The 22,476-nt window shown below is 38.2% G+C and overlaps 1 long non-coding RNA gene across 3 annotated transcripts in view; it reads right to left on the reverse strand.

Annotated features, from left to right (window-relative positions):
* Nucleotides 1–21,650, reverse strand: part of LOC135450323 (uncharacterized) — a 197,564-nt gene extending 175,914 nt beyond the window's left edge. For all 3 annotated transcript variants that reach the window (XR_010441021.1, XR_010441020.1, XR_010441022.1), the window contains exon 1: nucleotides 21,543–21,650. This is a non-coding gene — a long non-coding RNA (uncharacterized LOC135450323). The remainder of the gene's footprint in view (nucleotides 1–21,542) is intronic.
* Between the last annotated feature and the right edge of the window lie 826 nt (nucleotides 21,651–22,476).

Raw genomic sequence — 22,476 nt, forward strand, 5'->3', positions numbered from 1 at the left:
TGAAGGTGCTTCAGCTACAAGAAACCAGAAGTACCTGTGATTTGGCTTTCTTTAAAAGACATTCAGGAGCTAAAAAGACCCAAAAAACTTCAACTTTATGACAATTTTTAAGTTTTACTTTTTCCTATACTTGCCTGGTAATTAAACCTGTAATAGATTTTAAATTTATTTCCACTGTTTTAGAACTATAAATGCTTACACCAGCCAGGTTATTGTCACATTTCTATTCATAGCATTCTGAATGATAGTGACCACTTTCTTTTTACATTTATTATAGGACTTAAATGGACAGAAGCAGTGGTGATGCATAATTTTCACTTTGTTAATTCAGCCAAGAGAGTCTTATGGATTTAATTAAACTTCTACTTAAAAAGCTCTAAGCTTTCAACATATTAGAAATAAGGAAATACCATGTTTTAGTCATTTAATGGTGCAACCACCTCAACCCAAAAGTGTCTCTACCCACAATCTGCTTGGTCATTCCATTACAGCTATTAAGTACAACTGAGTAACCTGTTCCCATAGAGCACAAAGCTTAACACATGTTTTTTCTGCCAGACACAACGAAAAAAGTGCACATTGTCAGTACATCTTATGGGCAGAATTTGGTTGGCCATAGAAAAATAAGAGAAGGCCTATCCCTAACGGAATATTATAGCAAGAGTTACACTCAGACTGGAAGCAAAACTCTTCCATAGGAAGAGAAAATTGGAAACAGTACTGAGGGTCACTGAAATGAAAGATAAACAGGGGTTGAAAGGAAAAAGTGTAGGCTACAATAACTGAGCAACTGTTCCTTGTCACTATGTCACTAGTTTTTATATTGAGTTACTTTTTTGACAGCACAAAGACCAACAAACAAACAAAAATATCCTAGTTGATGATGGGTACACAACAATGATTACATAATCCATGCAGCCAAGATTTCAAACACAGAAAAACAGTACATAACTGTCAAGTGTAACAACCTTTCAACATAAAAAGGGTACTATAACAAAGGAACTGCTTTGCCCCTCCTATCTTGCATTATTTCAGAGTTAGAGAAATGAGAAAAAGCAATAAGAAAAGCAAAACACAAGTTGTCAGAGTAGCTGCCAGAGCTTGCTTTCTCCTGCAAAAAGCCTGAGTGGCTCAAGGCCCTCCAGACTGTTTCAGAGCTTTAGATCTCTGCCATTTGTTTGAGACAGTGGCTTTTCTCAGCTGTCTGTTCCATTAGCTGTGACACAGTTTATCCCGGGAAGATTTTTACCTCACAAGGATTTTCTTTCTAAAGAAGTTCACACAAATCTGCTTAGGAGTTGAAGTGCCTGTAGTTAGGGGCTACACTGATGATCCAGAGGAAAGCCAGACACGATTAAGACGCATTGTCCAGTTTTAATGTCTTACTCTGTTTCCATGCAAAAATTAAAGGGGGTTGGCCAAAAAAAACCCAACAAAAATGAAAGTATCAAAGCAAGGATAGCCCAAACAAGAGATTACACTCAAACTCCAGCTTTTAGGCCAGGTAACTTAGGCTGTTCTCCTCTGAGGTAAGATATGGCAAATTCTAATAATTATGGGGGAGGGGGAGGAAGCAGGGATTATTATTAATGTAATTATAATTATGGGCAGGAAATCCCCACAATGACAGATCACAGATCCACACCCCATCTCCTAGAGAAACAAGAGACAACAGAGCCATGAGCTGCTGCCCCATGACTCATGTTGCACTGAAGCTGCATATATGAAGCAAAGCACTAAAAACTGTTCTGTTGGTTGAAGATTTCTATTTTCTCCATCAAGGTGGCAATCAGACACATTGCAAACCCCTCCAGTAGAAAAGCTGAGCTATGTAGGTAACCCTACATACTTAATATCATAAGAACTACTTTTCTTAGCATCACACCAAGCCATATTTGATATGTTGCACATTGGTGAGTTGAATAAACCATCTTCTCACAACTCATTCTACCAGCTCTGCAGACAGCAATTTTCAGGTTTCTGGTGAAAACAATCAAGGATAGCTCAGTCATATGACATTTTAAATCAACCCAGCCTGTGTAATGCATAAGGAATAGAGCCCCAGCCAATTGCTCCCAATAAATTCTATCTTGCAAGATATTCATAAAGGCTTAGTCAAGGATTTGAAGATAATAAATTACTTCAAGGAAAAAGAACACACAAGTTTATACTTTGAACAAGTCAAACGGGAAATATAGGATGTATTCATCAGTGATTATTTATCTAGTGTTTCTATAATGACTTCAACACATTTTTACTTTTTCTATATATCTAGAGAAAACAGCCAATTTCCTCTCTCTGAGTTCAGCAGAGCTATTACAAATTTCACCAACTGTCTGAGCCCTCTTCATTATTATTCAAGTCTTGTTTCATGCATCACATGGTGATTTTTTTTTGCTTAACATTTGCTGTTGAGAACAACCTATGAAAAGCACAGGAGTCTAAAGGTGAGTTTAAAAGTTCAAGCTTTAACTTATTCGCACATCAAACTTAAATCTCCAAGAAAAAGAAAAGAGCATTTTTCCCTGGGCCTTTCATTCTTGATGACAGCAAGGGAACTATGAAGGACAAAGTAAAAAGAAAGCAAATAGGATTGCTACTGTTGACTGAATGGAAACTGGCATCTTGATTTCAGTGGCAGCAACCCATCTTTTCAGTTTCACTCCTTTCAGTGAAACACGATGAAAGGCTGCTGCAAACAAGGATAGTTGAGCATCTACTCAAGTAGAATCACTTCCAGCAGCTTTTTCCCTCCTCATGTTTCAAATACAACGCCATTTCTGAAAGAATACTTGCTGCCCAGCCAACAGATGAAGCACATTAGCTAAGCAGGACCATAGTGTCCAAACAGAAAGGAAAATTAGCACTAGCCACTCAAAATCCAACTGAATATATTATTTTTTTTGCATTAGACTCTAAGGAAGATCACTTTTCTGCAAATTTCTTTGCCAAAAATCGCAATTCTACCTTCAAGTGTCCCCTACTGTTACATTAGTCAACAATATCTCTGTCCTGTCCTCAATACACATAGCTCACCCTTGCACATGACTGTTGAGAGTACACAGTCATCATTTCTACCCAATGGAAAGTACTTCAGTTCCAGTTTATGAGAACTGGAATGATGGTATTTCCCAAACTTAGAGATTTATAAAAACACATCCATACAGCAAACTGCTTAAAACTGCCTAATATTTCTTCAAGTAGCTTTCATTGGATAAACCCCAATTTACACTGAATGACTGCATTTATCCTATGAAAGTGCAATATATTCAATTACTACATAAGGAAACAGGTAAAATTCATTAATCTTCATGTATTTTTCTCAAAAATTATGCTTATGTTCAAGAGACAAATTCATATAGTCTATAGTTCTCTATCTGCATACATTCTGTACATACATTTCCATTCAGTCCAAGACTGAGAACACATTCAGAGTAGCCCAGCCATTACAGAGCAAATCTTTCCAATCAGAATGATTGCTGTACATAAACCAGTTTAAGAAAATTTTTAACTGCCCTGAAAATCCATATGTTTCGCCATTAGCACTATTCTGTCCTGCTTGTCTAAAAACCTAAACCAGAATGTTTCAATAGATAATGTAATTAAGGCCAATTAGACAAGTTTACTAAAGAAAGTATAAAGTTACCAGAGCAGAATACTCAGAATAACTGAATAATAATTGACTAAATTAACGACTTTGATAGACTCCAAACACAATCACAAGACACCAAAAATATCTGCAAGAGCTCGTAAATTTGAGTTTTTTTCACAGTTGCCAGAAATGCGTAGTAATTCTTTTACAGATCTACATAGGCTACAGTTAAGTTTTGTTCAAGTAAATCTCCAATTAAAAGGATTTTTTTGATCCTAAACAAGGATTTCTTATTTATTTCTCAAGGTGAGATTTTTCTTTCTTTTAAATTCTGAACCACTGGCATATTTCATTTTCTTTACCTAAAGTAGTAAAGCATGCATTGAGGGTGCAAAATGCTTTAAAGAACCTGTCTGACATCACCACCCTGTGATGTCTCAGCTATGGCTGGAGTCATCTAACAGAGAAGCTCAGAGGTCTGACCCATTAAGTCTAGTCCATACATCTTCCTAATACCAATTTAATTCAGGTTTACCCCTCCAGAGAACTCAGCCAATAGAGTGGACCAAAACACACCACATGGATTGTGATTAAATAAAAGGAGAGTTCATTTCTTACACCACTTTCACTGGAAAACAAGGATAGCACATGATGCAACACAAGAACTTCAGGCCACAGTGCATCCCTACAGCTCTTTATGGACAACACTGAGCCATGAGCCTGGCACAGCAGTTGTGCTTTGGGGGAAAAGCACTTGTTTTGCAGAAATACCAATATTCTCCAGAGATGGAATGAAATCTGTGACAGATATTATATAGAAGGACTTAAATATGGTAGGAGTTAAATCTAAAGGCACCATAATGTCCCATTTCAACCAGCAGCAGAACTTGAAGAGAACATATATAACCACTGCTTCACTTATTTAAAACAGCTGCAACAAGGCACTTACTAACCTTGGGCCATACTTGGTAGTCTTTTCTTATTTAACAAGAAACAAAGGAACAATTCTGCAAACTTGAGGGAAAATGCAATCATTGACACAAAGAGCAAAAAGGTAATTTTCACAAAATTGGCTACCATATAAACCTCTCCCATGGAGGCAGCAAATAACAGCAACCTCAATGGGACATGGGACATGTTGGGAAGCAAAAGTTACTAGCAAAGAAGATAAAAATCAAGAGTGATCAGTTTCCCACCTCTCCAAAGCTCCTCCGCTCTTGGATGAAAGTTTGTGTAGAAAATAAAGTTCTTAAGAAACTTCAGTTGAGATCCCCATCCTCAGGTGACATGCCTTGAATGAAAATGTTAAAATTACACAGAAAATGCCTGCAGAATGCCTGAGAGCCACATCCACACTGTGTTTTGATTTCCCCTCAGCAACTTGGCCATGAGGGTGCCCAGAACAAATGATGTTTTCCAATCACAGGGTAGAGATGCCCTAAGAAGGGTCTGACAGTACAAGCACAACAATTATATAATTCAAGCTCAGCCTAGATTGCACAGCTGGCAACTCTGAGCTATTGCTTGTATTTAACAGAGAATGAGAGAAGAGAGTCAAAAAGGAAACAATCATTTATGTCTTGTCCTCTTCTACTTAGCCCTTGTTACTCCTAAATCCAAATTCTGGAGCACTTAAAAAGAACTGCAAGAGTTTCTGATTTGAACTGCATCACAGAGAAGCCACAGAACCTGCTTCCTCTCTCTCCTTATTGCAGCTCCCTGCTTCAAACTGAACATATTAACAAATTCCAAGTGAGGATATCCCATTTTCCTGTAGGGAGGTTAGCCTGTGTTTTACTTCATTTTTCATTAGTGCACAGACTCTTTGGTGCCCCCAAGAGATTTTTACTCTCTTTGCCCTCTCTCTCCTGTTCTCCCTCAAAGTCATTGAAACATCAGTCAGTCTAGAGTTTGTTACATATGCCACTAAAGAAAATAAATCTGAGTTTTCTGTGATTTTGACAAGACAGCTTTTTCTTTTTTTTAAAAAAAAAAAAGGCAACCAACAGCCCATGAGTTGTTAAGATGCTCAATTTTCCTCAACAAGCAATTTTCTCCTCTCCAAAATGCTCACCCACAGTCACTCATGTACATCAAGACAGCAATAGAGAGCACAGGATATCCTCAGTCCTAGTGGTTAATATTCTGAAGTGCCTCCTCATACCATAATGCATTTTTGAAGCTAATGATTGCATAGGTCATAAAATACAGAACTTACTCAACTTGGAGGTCAATAGATGCTTTTGTAGCCACATTTTTGCCATATCACATGGTACACATCCATTTTGTTCATCCTGCCACGCAGTGACAGCCACCCTTCTGAATCTGCCATTACCAGAAAATGTGAAGATCAAAGAGATGATCCACACTGCTGTAAAATGACCTTCAATTTACTATTACATGCATAAAGAGCAGGGTGCAGAGGCAGGCATATTTTTCAGAAGGAAGAAAGGTTGCTTTATCCCCCAGATGAAGGTTATATTAAGAAATCCTATATTCACTGGATTACTAAAAATTAACATTTTCAGACAGAGTATCATAAAATTATGCTATTTGAGTGATCAAACTCCACTAGGTTCAATATCTGTAAATTTTTAGAGACTCCCCCCCCCCCCCCTTCCTCCTCACACAAATGCCAGCTGTTTTCTCACCCATTCTGACAGGGACCCAAACAAAATCTCACCCTCCCCGCCAAGAATTTTACTGGAAGCAACAAATTCAATACTGAAAAACTGAGTTGTTTGCTGCATGTTTCTGTCTTAGCTTTGTGAGAAATTGTTAACCAGCTGGAAGGGCTGAGGAGGAATAATTTGCTTTCCCTTAAATTATCACCATTAAAAGGTCACTAGTGGCACACAGCAGATCAGGACACAAAGAGATTTTGTATCAGATTATCAGCCCACTGCTAGGACCAAACAAGGCTGTTTACCTAGGTACCACGCCAGGGAGTTTGCATTTTCTATTTAAAGCAGCACTGTGAGCAACATCGAGGCCAATGCCTGGAGTGATTTCCAGGGCCTCAAGACAAAGCTCCATCCCGGTGCTGCCTTTCCCACGGCACCAGAAGCAGCTCAGTGGGGTTAGCAGAGACGCAGCAGAGCTGTGGGAGGGCTGCTGCCAGGCTTGCATACATTCCATTACACACACAAGGCTGACATCTTCTGGCAAGATGCAGTTTGACTCCTCGGATGCTCCTGAATTTGGTTTGGAGCTGGAAGAAAGCCACTTCCAAGGCAGCAGAGTGTGCCAGTACTCCAAGGGACGCTGACTACTGTATAAGCAACAGCTGCTGGAATAGGATGACCAAAGAACGTACAGCAGTTTAAATTTCAAGCCATCAACAGCACTAGGTGAGGTGAACCCCCTTCTGAATATCTGGTTCTCCCACTCTGCTCACTGTAGTTCACAAGAGCACTGAAATGTGGGCTCTAGAGATGGATTTCATTAAGCAGAACTAGGGAATAGCTCACTGGCACAACCCCCAGCTTTATTCCCACAAAAAGGCCTATCACATATTGGAAGTTTTGCCTGACATGCATGCTGCAGGTTTGGGATCTCTGAGAAACTATGAACAAGAAATCCATATAGAAATATAAGCAGATTCTCTGTACTTGGCAGCCACAGAATCACAGAAGTTCTGGAGATTACCCAGTGCAGGTATCTGCTCAGACTTGAGCACTTAAAGCAGACAATAGTTATACACTTAAGAGCAGACCATTTCCCTAAAAATCAGTGCAATAACCTAATCCCTCTAAGGCTAGGGAATAATTCCTAGCTGGTCTGTGCAAGTTTCTTCTTTCCAAATAACTATTTTTTCTTTCAAGTTTAGACCTTACAAGTTTCAGTTGTTACATTTTCTGCTTCAAGTTACACACTGCCAACAGCAACAATGCAAAAGATGACAATGGCTTCACTCTGGTTGCTAACACTCACAGGGCAATGAAATTATTTGACTAAAATGGAGTTCACGGGGAAAAAAAGATCTCAGAATAAAATGTGGCAGAAGAGAAATCTTAGCCAAAAGGCTGCTCACCTTTAAATAGCCATGTCCAAATAACTAATCAAAATCAAAACCTCCATGGTCTCCTATGGAGGCACGTACATAGAATGAGTGCTGCCACTAGGATTCAAAACATGCTGGAATAAGGGAATTACAGCCTTTCCACTGTAATTTATATGAGTCCTACTCAATAACCAGCTGGCCTAGAGACCAGGTAAAGTGTGGGGAGAAGAAAGCTTCCCACGTGATCAAGGTACAAGTTGCCTATGGCAAGTCATGTATCAGTGCTCCCTCAGTATTTATTTTTATCATAAGTATCCCTTTCTCCCTTTTTACAATGCTATCAAGATAGACAATAAATTATCCCAGAAAGCTGAGAAGGTAAAAGCTTTTCCTTTCTGTGCTCTGAAATCCTACCTCTTACAGAGGCATCAGCACAATCTTTACGATAGTCAAGCAGTATAAAAAGCTGTCCCAAATTCTTCTGTCTAATTGAGCACAGCAGCATAATCTTACAAGTCCAACTTTAGAATGTGATAAACTCTCTCTAAAAAGTATGATATTTAAACTATAGTCTTAATGAAGGATAGTTGTCCATCCACTAGCTTTTCCCATGGTAAAATTCAATTTACATTCAAAACACTGTTGTATCATTTCAAAACTTGAAATGTAGCAGAACAAGCATTTTGCATCAGCTCATGGCTTAGTTTAAATAAAAAGAACAGATTTCCATCAACACATATAACTAATGTGAAATTCTGAAATAGTAACTGTAGTGCAAATATGCAAAGCATCCCAAAGAATTAGAAATCTGTAAAAACTAATAGTTTAAGAACACACCCTTAACTGCTCTACATAACAAATTCAAACAGCAAACCAAATCCACTTATAGCAATTGCCACATAAGACGCAGAGAAATAAGAATATGAAACAGTTCATAAAAGCAAAGTCATGTCTTTCAAGAACATGAGCAGTATGATAAGGGGTAGCAAAAAGGTAAAAGCACTTTTAAAATCACTATTTGAATCCCACAGTGGTCTTGCCAGGAGCATATTTATAGCAGCTATATTACAGATTGGAACAGAGGCAGCACATCAGGCACAAGGCAAACAGAATCAAAGCCTCAACAAGCCAAAAAGCAACTTGTTACACCCTCTAATTCAATTCCTGCTAGTGGCAACTGATCCAGTGTTCCAATTTACCATCCCTTGGAAACTAATACTGAAATACCTTCTAGTATTCCCCATGTCCATCACTGTTTATTTGAAATTGAGTTGCTACCATGCTGAAGAGATTACATTATATTTTAATGGGCTTTAGAAAATCTCCTGTAATCAGAAGCACAAGAGAGCAGTTCTTGTCAGTTCAAACCATTCCTTTCCTTAATTTCTGAATTTTACTTTGATTTTACTTTACTCAGATTACATCTGAATTACTCTTGGTGTTTGACATCATCATTGCCTAATTCTTCAGAAATCTTTAGCCACAGAAAAAGTGAGACCTTATTTTTGATTCATCAAAAAATAAAATCAACCAACAGTCTCCTGGTACTGTTTGCTGGTTTTGGTTTGGGGTGAGGTTTTCCACTGAATTTTAATTACTAAGGAGCTCTAGAAGCATTTATTATTGCATACCAACCCTCTCAAAGAGTTCACGTACAAGTCACAGTGGATGCTGTCATTTTTAGGCACTTAGAAAATTGGAAGTGATTATTGATTAGGCAAAAGCCATGTCTTCCAGGGCTCTAAATAGGACTACATGAACAAGGCTACAGAGGAGAAAAATTAATCTTTCCACAGTGGCATTCTCTGCAAGCAACACAAGCATTTAATGGCAGTGCTTGTAAAAACAGAGCATTTCAGGACTGCTTGGGAAAGGTTTTTCAGGAGATTGGTAATTGGATGCAAAGCATTAGATCATGAGTAATTCAAACATCATCCAGCACAGCACTGACCTTTGGTGGTTACTGTTCAAAAGCTTAAGAAAATACAGCAATGATCTCATTCCAGTCTTGAGTGAGAAGGTATCAATTGCACAACAGCACAGACACAGCTGGAGCTAATTGTCACTCCTGCTGTCAGTCACCAAGGAGATCATGGATTCTGCCAGCCTTCAGTCCACTCAGACATTGTCTAGACTTGTTAAAAAAGCACATTTCTCTGCTTTAAAACTACAACCTGTGAACCCTTCCTCAAACACAAGACAGCAAGGCAGAGATTCTGCAGTATTTCTTTTGAAGTTAAGCAGAGTCTGTTCACATGAACACCCTAATTTGACTCCCAGTTCTATAAGCTCTACTATGGAATTGCTTACTGTTTCACTTGTTTAAGAGGCCCAGGCAAGCTGAAAGAAATTACTTGGCAAACACATCACCCACCCCTGCTTCCAGTCACAGAGAAAGTCAGAAAAATCGGGAAGAACTACAGCACATAACCCTTCTGTACACCAAAATCCCCATTATCAGTACAACACTAAGCTGTTATTTGGAGTACAGGGAATTGCTATCCACCCAATTCCTAGTCCTATTCAAAACAGAAGAGCAACGTCACGACCTCCTTTTGGGGATAGGTGTGCCCAGGAACATTTTTGTCCTTTGCTTTTCAATTCTCTGACATTTAACATGTTGTGATTTCTTCCTGGACCTAGGATGGAGATGCAATGTTCTCCAAAAAGAGTGAAAACCAGGATCTAGAAATCCAAGGATACAAATCTTTAGTGATTAGAAGGGAGAATAGGCTGCCCAAAAGATGTAATACCCATGTGGAACTTAATACTACTTACAATATGTTGTTTCAAGGTAGATACTGCAAGAAATCTGGTTCTAAAAATGCTCATTGAGCACTAGATCCATCACTAAAAACAGAAACCTCATTCACCAGGTAAAATGCACTCTGAATAAATACACCCTTTGTTATCACACCCAAAAAGAAATCCCACACAAAGTTACTGTGCTTTTTTACACATATTTAAAACATTAAACTCATGTCAAATAAGAAATCCATACAAATTGTAAGTCTAACATTATCGTTGATATAGTGTGGAAAAACTTAATGAATTAAGAAGAATTCTCACAGAAATTGACTCATAAATGCAAGGTTTACAGAGCCCACAAGCAACAAAAAAAATCTAAGTTGTACAAAGCTTCTGGATTCTATTTTAAGGCTACTCAGTTGCAGATAACAGAACCAATTCTGTGTTACCGAAAAGAATTAAGCACAGTTCATCTACCAGTCAGAATTAGATTTAGTGATTATAAATTATGAAACAATATTTCTGTAATTAGTCAGGGGTCTTTTGTTCTTGACTGTGGCTCAGTCAAGAGCAGCTGAACACTTGCTAATGCTCTGCTTCTTCAGCCCTAACTCTGAAACCACCTGTACTCATTTATCCTTAAACCAGATACACAGCCTAAGAAAAGTCTGCCTGGTTACAAGTTTAGGTTAAGTCATTAGTACCAGCTGCATAAATAGCTTTTGAATATGCTTTTTATGATCAGAAGAAAATATCACTCAGCTTCAAAGATACAGCACATGATGATTTGCATTTCTGGATTCTGTCTACAAACTAATTATTTGTTTGGTGCTCCAAGCAATTAGTTCTTGTTACTGGAAATGCTGTTCTACATGGGGGAATTCTTCATCCTAACAATTTCACTCTTTTGATGGGAGACTTCTATTTATAGGGTTCAGTTTGCCTTTTTTATTTTTAAGTGCATAGAGTTTGCATGTTTGGACATTTTTTCTTACTTTTGGGTACTTCAGAGCAACTTTAAAACATTCCCATCCAAAGAGGTACCATACAACAAAATGGGATTTGAAAGGATAAAGATCATCTGTTCTGACTATTCATTTCTGAAACTATTCCAGTAGTGCTTTCAGCTGGAAGAGCTATTCCAATTTGAATATTTCCTTAGTACTGATAGTGTTCTCATGGCTATTAAGTTTTTCAAGCATCCAAATACAATTCTCAGTTAAAATATGAGTTAAAACACTCAATAAGGAATAAAATGAAAAATTTTCACTCAGCTTAGGAGACTTCTCAAGCATATCATGCATAAAACACTCTTTCAAGTCCATTTCCATATTCATATGTAATTTACACCTGAATCAACTCACTTGATCTTTCCTTCAAGTGTAGACAGCAAAAAAAGCTGTGGAATTGTCTGCATTTACACACAAATTTTGAACAACATACACACTAATTCTATTTACTGTCAGGAACCCAGTTCATCCATATAATCTGTATAATACATATGCACATGACGATTTATATCTAGGCATAAAATTTCACATAAAAGCAGTCTGGAAAAAAATTGAGGAGGAGGGAAGGGCAGAATAAAGAGGTATATAATCTTTGTATTATTGCTGAGAAACTGACAGGAAATGCTTGGGCCATGTAGCTTCTTGGCAAAAATGGATTCAAAGTTTCCCAAAGCTGCTCTCTAAAGCACAGAGCACCTTTATGGGACATTCACTACCTGCTTCAGCTTAGTTTTTGTCTCATTGACTGAACTTGTAGGGCAATGCAATTGAAAAACCATTAACACCATAACAGCCACATGACTGATGGACCTACAGCCAGCTCTTGTCATTTTGTGGAACTGTAAATTGTGAGCTACTTGCTACATTTCAGTTTTATTTTCTCCGCACTTCACAGTACATAACACAGCTGACTTGCCCTCAGTTACCAGTATCATCTTTGCCCTTTTTCCAAAATAGAACAGGATCGTGACTCCTGCCCCATCTGAACCTGCTTAAAACAATGCTGCTCCTCAGCAACTTGCTTTGAATTGCTTCCAGATTTATCTCTATTTATCCTGCCTTTAGTCTGAATAAAAGCAAATGCATAGAATTACATCTTTCTAATGATACAAGCATTAAAATCATATAAACCTCAAGAGAAGCCATTGACTATTGCAGCATCTTCCACCTTGCCCATCTCCCCACTTTGTTCTTTGCACAATTTCTATTATAAGCTGCACCAAACACCCTCCAGGGAAGACCATGTAACAAACAACAGCTGGCACAAGCTAGAAATTAGAAATAAAAGCTAAGTTTGGGTCCATGGGTCACAGAACCTGGTCTTCCTGCCAATGACTTGCAGTACTCCACAACTGTTGCATCCCCACAACACTCACCCATCATCATCATCATCCAATTGAACTTTTTCAGCTATTTTAGTGCAGTCCCATGTTTAACTACTGGTCACCAGGAATATTTAAAGGAATTCAGGCATGCTTCCTTCAGCAATCACTTGAAAGTAAGAAACCTGGATGATCAATCACAAGCTGCAAAGATGGCACGGATGATCTGGGTCACCACTGTGCCCTGAAGGATGTTGCAGGCACACGGTAGTTCAGCAGCAAGATAATCTCCATTTCTACATTATCTGCAAATATTTCTTTATCTCAACAGGAGACAATCCTTAGGTAGCTACACCAGAAATCCACATCTCATCTCATTGCTTATTTTAAGTGTTTATGTAACAGTTCTTTTGGTGGCTTTTCCCCAGCATAACGCTATACTTTCACAAATACAGGAATGATATTTCAAACCACACCCACTTCTCTCCAAACCACATTGCCCTATGCTCAGGAGGGCAAATGAAGTCCTGATGTATTTGAAACAAGACCACTGCCTGCAGGAACTGTGCTAGGGTACTACTGATGGCTAAGAGAATCTGAAATCCCTCAGAATCATGTCACTGCCCAAACACATCTCATATTTGGATTCCACTCAAATCTCCTCTGACATGTTTCCTGACATGTTCCAAGCACCACAGGATCAGATGCTACTTAGATGTGAACACTCCAGTGCACACCTAATTGCTCAAATTGTGACTGAATCTCAATCACAATTGAATCTGAGCACGTTCAAGACTCGATTTCCTTGCTTCTCCTTAGAGAAATTTAATTTATTCTGGAATCCACTACATTTTTTCCAAAGGTAGATAGAATACTGCAGCTCCAAGTTGGTTGGAACTGGTAAAGAAAAACACTGGAAATACTTTAAGCAACAGCAACCTGCCTCCAAGACTTGTGTACTAACATTCCTGGATCATTCAAGCGAGTATATTAATTCAAGACCTCTGGGAAAAAGTACCAGTTAAAATGTCTGCCATCTTTCCTTGCAGTCACCAGGTTTGTGTTTAGTGACTGCTTGCTTGACTCCAGCACCAGGAAGTGCTTTTAATTTACAAGCTGCAGGTAAACTTTGAAGATTGGCAGTATTGGCTGTTCAATCTGCTCTCTTCCTATCTGCTCCTTTCTTCAACACCTTTCCCCACACAGGAAAAGACTACCTAAGTACTCTTCAGAGAGGAGAGACTAAATCACAAACACTTCAGGACAAAGTTTGAAAAATTTCAGTTCTTCTTTGCCATTTCTGTGTATACGGTTTCATGAACTCAGTATATTCATCACCCCACCTTTTCCACAGGCCACAGGAAAACGCTGCATTCATCTTTCCACCCCTGAAATGTACCAGGAAGGTTTCTGGTATCTCTGCCATCATCTTTAGGAGCAACAGACTCTGAAACATTATTTTTAAGCAAACTGACAATTATATTCACAGCATAAGCTGTTTGCCTCCACAAGTTATAGCCAAGATCTCCATTCTTTAATGATAAATTCAAAGTGTGCATTATATTTATATAAGAAGGATCTATAACCCAAGAGTGCCAGCTGCAGCCCCACAAAGCCACCAAAAGTTTATTTTGTCTCACAAAAGAAAGCAAGCACCTTTCAGAGGCACCACCATTTCCCTCTATCCAGGATACAGATCCCTTCAGGCAGATTTGGCACACACAGTTGCATTAAGAGGGCAAGAAGGAGCAATTCTGTCTGTGCAGCAGGTTAAAAAAGCCTGCCACCAAGAGGCTTTATCCCAAAGGCAATGGTCCTCTGAGTCACAAGAGTTCTGTCTGCCACAAAGCCAAGCACAGCTTCCCAGAGGTGCTGGGAAAGCCATCTCCACTTTCTCCCAGCAGCATGTTGATCTCTAGTAAAAAAAATTCCCAGCCCTGATCCCTTTGCTATCAATTCTGTAACATGCACTGCCCTGATTAAATAAATTAAAGCCTTTCAACCACCAGCAGTTTCAAGATTTAGATGAAGCTCTCCTACTCTTAGTCAAAAAAAAAAAAACCACAACAAAAAACTCACCACTTAAAACCAAGATAAAGTGCTTGGAATAGCACATTTCATCTATTTCTTAATGACAGACCCACTACTCCCTAAAGTTTGAGGAAGATCTTCAAAGCAGCAACAGGGTTTTGGCCAGCTGATCAATAGTTTGCTCTAGTACAAGGCAATGTTAGGGCTAACATTGAACCAAGTACCTTTAAAAATCACTAAAACCAGCAGATTGTAATTGGCTTCTCCTACAGACACCTCTCTAAACTATCTTGGCTCCCAATTCCTGGCTCCCATGACAGGTCCCATCTCATGCACCCTGGGATCCACACATAAACAAATGGACTAAGCAGCATTGCTCAAATCCTGCTGCACTTGATGAACTACAATAAGATTTCCCAAGAGAGTTTTACTTTGTGTCAGTTCTGCTCTCCTTCAATCCTGCAGCTCCTCTGCAAGTTTCTGCTCAAGACTCAGCACAGACTGCTCAAAAAATCAGAAAAGAGGAACTCAGAAGTATTTCAACAATTAAGCTTTCCTCTAGAGCAAAACCAACCATCTAAATCATACAATACAGAATATTTCCCTATTTTTTTTAAACTTAAATAAAAAACAAACCCACACTAATAAAACAACCTTAATACATTGATAAAGCATTTACCAGATCAATGAATAAAATGGCTGAGGTTTATCCCAAAGGAAAAAAACCCAAACAAGTCTAGGTGGCAGATAATAGGCACAGCACCCTGTGTCACATTTTATGTCTTGAAGAATAAGTAATGGGGATGTTTGGACAAGTATTCATCAAAACAAAGCCTCCAGTGGCCACATTTTTTAAATGCCAACTGGTCAGTAATTCATTGTGACTTTTAAAAACTGGACTCAAGGACACCAGCAAAAGCAAGATTTGAGAACGGTAGCTATACTATCAAATTTCTAACATGTGAAACATATTTTGATGGCCATAACCAGCAAGACACATTCCTTAGTGCTTACATTTTTAACACTCAGGATTGTTACACTCGGTGATTTAAAGTGACCCTGCAGAAAAACTGGTTTGCAAAGACAGTAGACAAGAAAAACTTAGAGGACACAAACAGCAGAAGGGGGGGGAAAATGAACAAGCACTTGCTAATAATAACTATTCAGCTTATGCACCTGTGTATGCAGACCAAGCCTAGCCAACAGAAGCCAAATGAAAATTTTGAAAGTACAATTGAGCAAGACTTCAAAAATTATCACTTAAGAGATCAATTTCATATGCACATGGATTTAGTGCACATGCACTAAAAATTTAGAACTGAAATAACCTAATATTGAAACAGGAGCATAAGAGTCCATACCATTGACAAAAGATCATTTCTTCCTCTTAATGAAGAAATCACTTCGATTAAAGAAATTGTTTTCGTTAATACTGAACTAAATTGCACTAAATATTAACCTTCCTTAAAGTGCACAATGACATACCTTAATAAAAAAACTTTGGGCAAGAAAAAGTAGTGAGATATATATATATGCACACAGTTGAATAGATTTTTATAGCGACTTTCACATTTCAGAATTGAGTTCATATTGACTATCCATACAGTTTTATTTGACATCCTAACTGAAGTCTTTCATAGAAGTTCTTCTACTTATCAGTATTTTTAAACGGAAAACTAAGATTTCAACGAAGTCATTCATTTCATTGTATTAGAAAGTCCTTTCCCTCCTATACATTTTCTCTGCAGCTGTAGGCATGCATATGCATGCCTGGTAGGTGCATTATTGTATTTACATTAGAAGTACTTAAATATCCATCTACAGTTATGTATTTATGTACACAACTAAAACCCCATGTCAGCTCTGAATTGATGCCTTTTAATGGGGCTTGAACCATCTTCAGTCCATGCTGGGTTTTACTGCAATTTAAGACAAACAGGCTGTGAAGTGTTTGACCTTTTTCTCCAGGAGTAAGAATAAAATGTCCCAAATTACTGAATGCATTATTTGCATCTCTTGTTATTACAAGTATCCATGCGAATGAGCAAAGATAACCCAGCTCAGGGCTTGATCACAGGGTTCAAACCAACCCACATCACACGGATACCTGACAGATGGCAGCAAATGCTGTCATCTTACCAACCACTATGAAAACCAGGCTAGGTCTGTAGGAGCCTGCCAGAGGGGCTTAGGCAGTGCTGTCGCATGCACATTTCACACTTGGTCTGCTACAGGAAGTAACATAAAACATCAGTGTTGGCCCACCAATGTAAACAGGAAAAGACCAAGTAGTTTCCATAAAGCAGCATTCGCTCATGACACCAGGAGCCCCCTGAAATCTTAGATACAATCAAGTTCTATGAAATACACTACTGATATACCTTGCAGATCAGATAAGGCAGAATTTTACACCAATCTCAGTTTTCCATCTTAATATATTCTCTTTGTTGTGACAGGCAATTATGCAGAGCAGGACAGCCCTCTAAATTCCTGTCTTGTGAAACAAAGATCACTTTAATTAATATAACCAGTACAACAAAACATTTTCCAAACTTCCACTCAAGGGAAAAGATTCCCTTCACAAAGACAGCAGCTTGAGGGCATTGAGAGGGTTTTTTGGACTTGGGGGACAGGGACAGAGCAACATTGCTTGTTAGTTTTCAATTTTGTGCAGCTCCTCATCTGGTTCACCAGCTATTGAGAACTGACAGAAGTGTCACCTATCTTATCTGAACAGTTCTTATCTTGCCTTCTCTTGAGACAGGCAGCCGAACTTGTAACTGCTAAAGGAAAAAGTACTGACTGGCATCTCTGAAAACACAGATTCTCAGAAAGAAAAGAACAGTTTAATACATCAAACAACAATACATTATCCCTTCAATAACGTTTATGCATTTTCACCTTTTCAAGGTTTCTGAGTAAAGCTTAGAAATTAAATACATTAATGCTACATTTGAATATTTCTCTCTTCTAACTCAAGCCAGAAAATAATAAATACAAATCAGGAAAATAAATCCCTTTTTTTGTTACTAAAAAACCTCTCAGTTTTCCCATGTGAGATGCCACATTCTCAACAAACAGATGACAGAAGAGTCAACATTAGTGAAGAGGGTTAAAGTGAGCTGTCAAATTACCTTCTCTCCTCTGAGATATGCACTACACCCAGCATGTATCTAGTTCTCACATTCAGGGTATGAGAGCCAGGACTAAAACATCTGCTAGCCTAACAAGGTCCACATCCCATTTTTGTGCTAACACCTTGCCCATGCCCATCACATGAGGGGACAGAACACATTCCTTCGGTTTCAATCTCTTGGATTCCTTGGACTAAGCAAGAAATTGGCAGCCTCCCAGACTTCCCATGGGGTGGAATAACCAGATAGCCCTTACTGAGCCAGGCTATGAACAAATGCACAGGGATATCCTAAAGGGAGACACTGCCACCACCAACTCTTTCTCTATGGATAAAGTAGATGAAGAGCAGTGCAGCAGGTGCAGGAAGCTCTACTAAGTTTCCACCATTGCCATACATTTTCTCTTCACCAAATACCAGTTTACTTGCAGGAAGAAAGAATAGGTTCTATTATGTGAGCCTATTTATTGCAACTAAGAGGAAAATGGGAAAAATTATTACTATTATTATAAAATTAATTTTATTATTATTATTATTATCAGGCATACACTGACAGCAGGAGAGATGAGGTGGCAAGAGGACTTTCAGTAGCCCAGGAGCTCTTTCCTTATCTGACCAGCTTAATATATTGCATTAACTAAGTGTTAAAATGCAGAGAAACCACATTTATCTAATAACTTTATGAGGAGTACCCAGCTGCAGATTTCTTTTTTTGCACCTGACTAAATTAAATGCATCCTTGGAACACACAAAAAAAGCCTTGTGAAATGAGAGGTGCTAACATTTTCTAACAAATGGGATGACATTACAGAACAGGATCCTTTTTGTTACTCATGAAAAGAACATGCTCCTGGCGCAATTGATTTCACACATAAAAGGCAACAGTTTCAAAGACCAACACTGCTATTTTTGGCCAGTTAGTAGAAAGCCATTTCTAAAGCTGATAGCAGCTCTGACAATTAATTACAAGCTAAAGATCAAGCATGTCAAATCCTTGTGAAATCCCCAGACATGAATCAGAATGACTCCTGAGGGCCTCCACAGAGTTCAGAGCAAGAATTCCCACTTTTTGCAGATCATCTTTCAGTGCCTCTGAGCTGCACAGATTATCAGCATGAATATTTTATGGAATAAGATCAAGGTAAATAGAGCCAGGAGGTGTACAATTTCCTGAGTTTATGTACAACAGACTTGCCATGGGTAAATAATGCTCAGTTAGGAATTATACATATTACAGGCAGGTGAGTAGTAGGGAAAGACTCACAAAGACTAAAAAATATTGCAGGGAAAACTGCAATTCTAACAGTCCACACATGCAAAATTCACTTTCCAAAGCCATGCTAGGCATTCCATAATGATTTCTAATGAATTTATGCAGCAGCAGTACAGGTCTACAAATAAGCTTAGAACATTAAAAAATATATTTTAACTATTATGCCATAATGATCTAGGTCATGGTGAGAGCTGAAGGACATTTACATGCGAGCTCACAGGTCCAAAGAAATAACCCAGTCATGGAAAAGGGGATAGTCAGCCCTCTTCCAAGCAGGTTGAGCTAATCAATGCATCAGAATATCCCCTGCAAAATTTGCATAAGAAATCAGTTGAAACACTTTGTTGTTATGGATTCATTTCCCAAAAAAATTAACTGAAATAGGCTGGCACTAGTCATTCAAATAATGACTTGAAGTTTTACACAATACCATAAAGTGCTGATTCTCCTGGAAAAGCCAAGTGGATTCTGATTTGCCATTTAACCTTCCTGCAAAGAGACCATGCCAACAACATGAGGTCACGTTCAATTTGCCATCTCCAAGCTTCCTAAGACTGGAGAGAAGGTTTGAAATGTATTTGGACTCTGATTAAATTCAGCAATCAGTGCAGTAAAAATATACTAAAAGAGCTTTTAAGTAGACAAACTTAAAAAAAGTACTCCTGTACTTTTTTTAAAAGTACAGGAGTCCAGGGAGGAGTATTCCATTTCTCCTCCCTGGACTGCTGTAGTTTAAAATAAACAAAATATCTTGGAAAACTTTGTGCTTCTACAAAGGTATGTGGACTTTCTTACACTATGATAATTAAAGTCAACGTGGGAAATACAAGCCAAAACAGAAAGCCTAGATTCTGAAAGGAATACCAAGTAAAATAAAACTTAAAATAAAATCCTCAAGAAATGAGTCACCCACCCCCCCCCCCCCAAAAAATATAAAAAGAGAGGCAACTTATTCACTTTAGTTTTGTATTCTCCTCTGCCTATTTGACATACAACTAAAACTACTATATTAGTTACTGTTAATACAGTAACATTTTCCAGCCAGCCAGAAAAAAATCCAACTAACAGGCATTCAGTTGCAAAGGATGTTTTCTTTTCTCTACTTTACCAAGCAGCCCACCTTCTGAAAGGATTCACACCCATAGACCAGGCCACAGTTAAACATTGCATTTTCAGTCACCTTTGTGATCCTTTAGCACTGGTTGGAGGAGTTACCACACTCATAGCAATTTAATAGCCATGTTTTCACTCATTAGGAGGAAAGGAAAAAGACACAAGAGAATTCCCTTATCTCAGACAGCTTTCTGAAGTGGCATGAAAATTCTGCACATCAGCAAATTCTTACATGAGTTTGTAAATAAAGTTCTTAACTTAATTAAAATTATGACATTATTTTAAGCAATTATTTAATATTTAAAAGATATTTTTAATATTTTAGACCTTATTTTTAAATATGAATTACCAAATTTTTTTTAAGGACATTTTTTAAATAACTCTCTCTACAAACATGGGGTTCAGAGGACTTGTGGCATTTCTAGGTGTAGGAGGACTTTAATTTGAAAAGAGGCTTTTTCCACTGGGTCTGTTTAGTTTTATGTAAACTAAGTTACAAGAAGAGAGTCCTTTTCAAATTTCACAGTAAGAAGTCTTTTTATGTAAGCTAAAAAGCTCTGAACCATAAGAGGAAAAATCCTTGGTCATAAATGCGAGCCCGTTTAAGTAAAGAAAAACTATCATTTCAAGTGAGAAAACAAGCAGAATAAACATAGCATAAACACAAACATATCATAAACAGAAACTCTCATTACAAGTGAAAATGAGTCCTGGAGCATTTTTCACCAGGTGCTGCCTTACTTCCCACACTCTCACAAGACACATCCAGAATTGCTCAGCCAAACACCTTCCCAACAGCAACCCACAGAAAAAAGGAGCCATTAAGAAAGCAAAGAGAATTGCATCACTTATATCAGAAATACAGGCAATATCAAAGGCCTTCTTCCACTTTGAATATTTATGCACAATGCAGAAGTCTAGCACGTGTTTGTTTGCTAATGGTTGAGACCACAAACAGGAAAAACCCCCACAAATAATCCCCAACCAACAGCATAAATCATTATATAAAAGCTCAACATTTACTGAGTATCACGGCCATAAAGCTGCCCAACAAAGAGAGAGCAAGACAAACTTCACACTTGTACAGCAATCCAAACTGAAAAGCATTAAAATTTACCACATGGAATCACTACTGCAACGAGCAAGACAAAAAACCTCTGCTATCAATCTTCAGTAGCCAGCTCACATTTTTTTTGCTCTGTTTTATGAACCACCTCTTCCTACAGAGTCATTTCCAGGCCCTTACTTCAAGTTCAACAGATCAGCTACAATACTTTGTCCCATAAAACAACAAAAGCCAAACCAAATTTTACTCACCCACAGCCTGTGAAAGCTCAGGGACCATTACTTCACTCCATCAGGTTCTGCCACCAAGAGTGAAGGTGGTAAAATGAAGGAGTTCTGGAACTTTCTGCTCTTATAAAGGCACTTGGTCCAACAGCAGGTGTTTCCTCTCACTAATCAAACACCTTGATTGCTTACAGCTGGGCCTCGTTTGCTTCATCACCAGGTTTTCCTGAGGAGTAACACCAGCTAGCCAAATTTTAGCCCCTGTAGGACTAAAATTATATAAATTTGTTTATAAAATTATATAAATTTGTTTAGACCTCCAGGGGCTAAAATTAGAGAATGAATAGAAAGACAAGGCAAGAACAGTCTCTCTCAAATAGTAAAGATTACACAAGCAAAATAGAAGTTTCCAAAGCATCTAACAAAACCACATTTTATAATTACATCTATATGGCCACCATTTAACTAAGTCACTAAAACCTTTCTTTATCTTTACAAAGACTAATCATGGACAGCAAAGAAGAACATGTAGAAATGAAATATAATCTTGCAACATCCAGGTATGTGTGAGACAGACCTTTTGAGGATCTTAACAATTACCAAATTATCTCATCAAGAGTCAGCTGCCAAAAACTGCCCCTCCCAGAGCAATGTGGAACATTTGCAGCTTGTTTGGAGGGATAAATAAAGTTGATACACACAGAAGGAAAGGGATCTCTTTTTAAGATTAGTCTCTAATTCTTAAAGGATTGCCAAAAATAAGTGTACATTTACTTGTATGTTGTACACATAGCACTTGCTTGAATACCCTGACAAAAATGTTGTTAATCTGATAACTAAGAACATGCCATGAAAAGAAAAAAAAAATTTCTTTCAAACAAATATTCCTTGTTTTACATAAAAGCAGGCTCCTCTTCAAATACATGCTGTGGGGTCTTTTTTTATGGTAAAATGAAGCAGT

The sequence above is a fragment of the Zonotrichia leucophrys genome, chromosome 7, assembly GCF_028769735.1.
Source record: "Zonotrichia leucophrys gambelii isolate GWCS_2022_RI chromosome 7, RI_Zleu_2.0, whole genome shotgun sequence".
In the NCBI taxonomy this organism is placed as follows: Eukaryota; Metazoa; Chordata; class Aves; order Passeriformes; family Passerellidae; genus Zonotrichia; species Zonotrichia leucophrys.